The following is a 5599-nucleotide window of genomic DNA, read 5'->3' as shown; positions in this document are numbered from 1 at the left end:
AGAGCTCAACATTATTATTCATGATCCTTTCAAATAACGTAATAATAAACCATTTCAATCTAATGGCATATCCTAAATAGACATTTAAAATTGTCTCTGGATCATTTTTGCACTTAATAAAGCCACAAACCACCTATGTAGATATCAGAGAACAAGATTTCTATGCATTCTTTAGTCCTATTCGGACGGGATTAGTTTTACAGGGGGACCTCTGAGAAAATCGTGCTTCTCACAGAGGCTCTGTGTTTTTACTCCCGTCCGAATCGGCCATGTCTGTGTTTTTCTCTGACAACCTCCATAAAAATTCCAGAGCAATTTTACCTACTGTTTTTCGCTGAACTCAGAGATCCTCTGAGAAATTTAATCCCGTCCGGATACAAATGACTGTGTTTGCCCTTTTGGCCAACGTGATCTGCCGTAAGGTCTTACTAACACGTGTATATTGTACTTCCTGAGTCCCATTTATTCAGATATGGATGTTTTTATCCATTTGGCGAAATAAAATAATTAAATCAAGACGAGCTGAATATCAAACACTGTTAAGACTGGCCACTGTAATATCACTAACGTTATAAGGTAAGAAAGTCCGTTCAAACTCTGGAATGGTAATGTTAATTAATAAAGATAAGAAATTGTTATTAATCATTATTTCTTCATTTCTTTGGGTTTATTATAAGCAGACAGTTATATAAAACACATAGGCTAACGTTACTTAAGTAGGATTTGTTTATTTTACTTTGATTTGTTAAAATTAAATTAATAAATTACATGTTCTGTAATAATTTTACATTTAAAGCAAAATATCAAACATTACAAACACGCTTATCCAAAGCACGTGATCCTCTGCAACGCCCAAATGCATGAAACAGACACACCCATCTCTGGAATAGCCTGCATCATTTTAATCCCGTCCGAAACGCTACATAAAATCACAGACGTCCTGGGGGACACTAATCCCGATAATAGTGCTTTTGGCACATTTAAACAAATAAATACACTTTTTACATGTATACTTGTGTTCCTGTAGCTCAATTAGTAGTGCTTACCAGTGCAAAGGTTATGGGTTCAATTCTCAGGGTATCTGTACACACAAACTGATCCCATGTATAACACAATAGGTCAATTGAACTATATTTGAAAAATAAAACCAGCAAAGTGATCACAGATGTGCAGTGCAGCACATTAACTATTAACATGACCCACATTTACCAAAATAGTGTTCTTCATTTTGAACAACATACTGTTAAGTCTTTGCATGCACTTAAAACTTGTTTTTGTGAAACATTTGGCTTGAAACAAACTTTCATAAATACACCTTAAATGTCACAATATCAAAATAATATGTTAATACAAGGTCATCATGGTGATCTTAAAGTTAAGCTTGGGGATAAAAATGAAAACGATGTCATTATTTACTCATCCTCAAGTTTACAAACCTGTATACTGTACATTTCTTGGTTTTGCTTTAATTTTGGGGTGAACTATCTATTCCTTTAAGCGTTTTGCAGACACTAAATAAATGCCTTAAACGTGGATAAAATCAAGGTAGAAATGAAATATTGATGTCAGAGCGCCACCTGCTGATCATTACAGACTGAACATTCAATGAACATTTACTGAACAACTGTTCAACATTTTTCTAAATACCCCACATTACCTACTAATTCTGTAGTATAGTTTAACATTTACTATAGTAAAGCAGAGTATAGTCAACTGTGGTTGACTATACTCTGTTCAGAGATACTAGAGTGTTTTTAACTATACTACACTATATAATATTTGTAGTTATTACCATACTATTCTACAGTATACTTCAATATATTCATTTATTATACTAAAGTATATTGCAGGATTTTTTTTGTGGCATATCAGAAAATATTATCAAAACCAGATATTACCGTTTGATGTTTACTTTGCTCCTTTGTCACTACAACGGTATTTACTAAAAAACATGTTAAAATAATGAACATTTTAGTGCTTTCCTGTCAGTGTTTGATAAACTTTGTGTTTGATTAGAATGTCTTTACCTGTATATTCATCTGCACGTGTCGCTCACGCGCAGGTAATGAAGTTCATGAAGCTTTTCTTCACTGACAACAGCAGGATCTGTCTCACTCAGCTCTAGTTCACTCATTATTGTGTTGATATTTCAAAGTTTGCTGTTTAACGACTTATAAACCGCTCAAGAGTGGGGCGTGAATAAGCGAGCTGTAAATGATCGAGTTGTTCAAACTGATTATGAACCGATTCATGAATCACCCGAGTCTCTGACTCGCGCCCACCACATAACCCGGATGAGGAATGTCCGTAATGTCTTATAGGCTAATATTTTATTGTCACCGACAGTAATTCTCTTTATGTATATAGATTATGATCCACAAGCAGTGTTGGGTTACTTTAAAAAGTAATGAATTATATTTACTAATGATATTTTCAATCATGTAATAATTAGAAATAACTCTCCCCAAAAAGTATTTAATTACTTATGCCTACTAATTATTTTCTAAATCCTATTTAAATGATACAAAGATATGTTTAAGACGGCTGAAATAAATAATTTAAAAGTGCATCAGTTATCACACTTTTCAAAGTCCAATTCTCACTATTACCTAACTATTAACTACTTTTGCCTAATTACTACTTATTAATACTTAGTAAAGTAGTTGTTAAGTTTAAAGGTGACATAGAATGATTGAACAGGGTATTTATCCTTGTTCTGTGATGTGACATGTAGACAAAAATGTTTTTGTTTGGGTCTGTAATCAGGGGCGAAAATCTCATCTAAATGTTGGGGGGGACAATAAACATAAAATTTTTCAAGAACAATTTTTGAAGGGGACACCAATAATACAGGCAAAATTGTACTTGCAAGGAAATGGGTACAGATAGAAAACGTTTCTCTCTCTCTATGAACAGACGCAAATTTAATTTTAATACATATGAATGCAGAGGTGAAAAGAGTAGGCTAATAAAATTTTCTACTTAAGTAATAGTAAAGTTACTTTAATAATATGCTACTTAAGTAAAAGTAAAGTTACTTTAATAATATTTTACTTAAGTAAAAGTAAAGTTACTGGTCTAAAAATCTACTCAAGTAAAAAGTCATTTTAATTTTAAGAGTTACTTTTTTACAGCGGGGAGAGGTTTCTAGTATAGTTCACAAAGGAAGGATATATACATCTCAAACTATGTTTTTAATTGTAAACATCTCTACAATTAAAGTGCAATAACAAATGTTAATAAAATAAAAAGCTTTTTTATAACTAAGAAACATTTATGGAATTATTTAATGATTTTTACAGGTGAGTTATGCACTTTTGAAGCAAAAATAATATGAGGTCAGCAGCTAAATACAATCATTATATGAAGGTTGTAATTGATGTATTGCTGGTAACATACATTGTTATTAAACTATATACATAAATGAGCATATAATGAGATGAGTGCCATGGCTATACACTATACATCCTTTACACGTTTATTAGCTCCCAGACCTGTGTACCTGATGTCTTTCAATCTATCTCTCTCGCGCGCTCGCTCTCTCTCTCTCTCTGCAATGTCTAATGATCTGCGCATTCTCGAGGACTTCTTAAGTTGTTTGACTTGACGCAAAGCTGCTAGACCTCGGAAGATAATGCGCATGTATTAAAAACGCATCGTGCAAATTAGCGGTTAAAACCCGGTCGGCAATTCACAAACTCCGTACTCAAGAGCACGAACCCTACCTGAATGAAACAATCGCTTTGCGTCAATGGCCAGGGGTTTCTTTCGTAAGAATTGAATTGAGGGTCTGCATTAGCCCGCGCCTGTCTCGTCCCTCTCCATGGTTCTTTTTGCGCGTTCCCCCGCCCATCAATCAATCATCCGACCGTGGCGCGTCTTTATCACCTTACTTTTTTATTTATTTTTACTCAGTAACGGATATGATTTAACATGTAGCGAAGTAACCTACAATACTTTAAACATACTTAAGTAAAAGTAAAGTACAGATTTTAAAAACTACTCAAAGTAAAAGTACACAAAAAACTCAGTTACAGCCAGGTGAGTAAATGTAATTTGTTACTTTCAGCTCTGCCTCACCTCTGCATGAATGCATAAAAATGTTTTCTTGATCGTTTATCTGCTTCTGTTCTCAGAAAACAAAATATGTTCATGTTTAGATGTCAAAATAGTCCAGTTTTAAAACATATGAGGATAAACTGATAAGTGATGGGAAACGTTGTATAGCTGATTAACGCGTCGGCTCCGTACACTTCTCTACCACCGGAATGTGTGGTGGTGAGGTAAAAGGGGCGCGGGCAGTGGACCAAACCACTGTGAGGCAAGGGAGGGGGAATCAAAATGTTTAAAACGTTTTTTTGTTGTTGCTCCGTTTGCATTTGTATTGTTTCACTTCTTACACAACTATTTTAAGTATTATAAATCATTAAATTATTTTCAATACACATATTCTAATGATATTTTAGGGGGGACAACCCTCAGATAGGGGGGGTCCTGTCCCCCCCGACCCCCCCGGGATTTCCGCCCATGTCTGTAATGCCTTAGAAGCTTCCTAATAACCTCTCTCAGATAGCTCTATTAGGGTGGGTGATGTTAAACAAGAGGTTTTGCACCTATTTGGCTCCCCCTACTGGCTGAACTTGCAATCTCATTACTGATTGGCTGACTTTGCTGCCGCTCAAAAAATGTAGCCAATTATTTTAAAGTGGAGGGGCAGTGAGACGCCTGTGATGTCATAAGCATCAGTTTTTCAGATTGGGCCGTTTTCTGGCTGACATTTCTAAAAGAGGAATTTCTATGAGACTGAGATGTCTAGCACTTTTTGTATGTTTGTGAATGCGGGTAGACTACATTATTCAACAAAGACATGGTAAAAATGTTTTTTCATTCTCTGTCCCCTTTAAGTATTGGTAAGAATTGCGTATTTAAGGGTGGAGAATAAGGTTTAGCAGAATCATGCATTAATATATGCTTTATAAGTATTAATAAACAGCCAATATCTCACTAATGCTAATAACCAGTTAATAGTGAGAGGATTGTAAACTACACTAGAGTGTTACCATTATTCTTTTTATTCTTAAAGTGAGAAATAAAAAAACATGCATTTTACTTTAGACTTTAAATGTTGATGTTAAATCCATTATTGTATTAGCCTATATATCACTGATCTACAGTCCATACACAGTATTTACTTTTGTACTATTAACTCTCATCAATGGAAAAGGTAATTAAATTACAGTAGGCCTAACTAATTAAGGTAATAACCGGTAACATTTATTTAAACCAACAGGTTAGTGGGTTACCAATGCTACCTGAAAGGTCAAAATTCCAAGCACATAAATGTAAGATCAAGTGAAGTGTTTTGCGATTCACGAGTTGTTCGGGTGTGACGTCATATGGGGCGTGTCGATTCCATCTCTATGGTAATGAATAAGTGAATTATTATATGAATTATTATTATTATTATTATAATTAATTATAAGTGGAGCACAGAGAGCTTTCAAAACAAAAATATTGGATATTGAATACTTCATATACACACATATAGAAAGATTTAAATCACCACAGCAAAAGCCACAAAAACTATGAAATGGGTATA

The sequence above is a fragment of the Paramisgurnus dabryanus genome, chromosome 12 (assembly GCF_030506205.2).
Source record: "Paramisgurnus dabryanus chromosome 12, PD_genome_1.1, whole genome shotgun sequence".
Taxonomy (NCBI): domain Eukaryota; kingdom Metazoa; phylum Chordata; class Actinopteri; order Cypriniformes; family Cobitidae; genus Paramisgurnus; species Paramisgurnus dabryanus.
Note: the sequence above shows the minus strand (reverse complement) of the source record.